Genomic DNA, 466 nt, shown 5'->3' with positions numbered 1-466 from the left:
CGCTTCCAGCTGCCTGGCTGCCGGCCGCCATCTTGGCTGACAGTTAATTTGCATAAGGATATGCTGATTAGCCAATGGGAAGGGTAGCGGTCGTACACCAATTACCATGTTTCTCTTTTATTAGTGTAGATAAGCTCCTTAAGGAGAGAACAGGCATGGAAAATTATGTATTTTCATATTGACTAAGAAACAAAAGCTTTATAGAAGACAAATTATAACACATGCCACTGAATCAGTAGGAGGCAAGCAGAAACCTGAGGCGGGAGATGATGTTGATTTCATCAACTTTCACATCAGATTAAAGCACATGCTATCATATTTTGCTAAGTACTTATAAAGAAATGACATTTCTATGAACCAACCACTTATAATTCTCTGATATGATAAATGGAATATCATGCCTCCCCTTTCTTTCATTTCTACAAAGAAAATACTTTTTCTGAGGTGTATTATTAAAATAATGTTA

This window comes from Myotis brandtii, unplaced genomic scaffold (genome assembly GCF_000412655.1).
Source record: "Myotis brandtii unplaced genomic scaffold, ASM41265v1 scaffold1347, whole genome shotgun sequence".
Lineage (NCBI taxonomy): Eukaryota > Metazoa > Chordata > Mammalia > Chiroptera > Vespertilionidae > Myotis > Myotis brandtii.
This window is presented reverse-complemented; position numbering follows the sequence as displayed.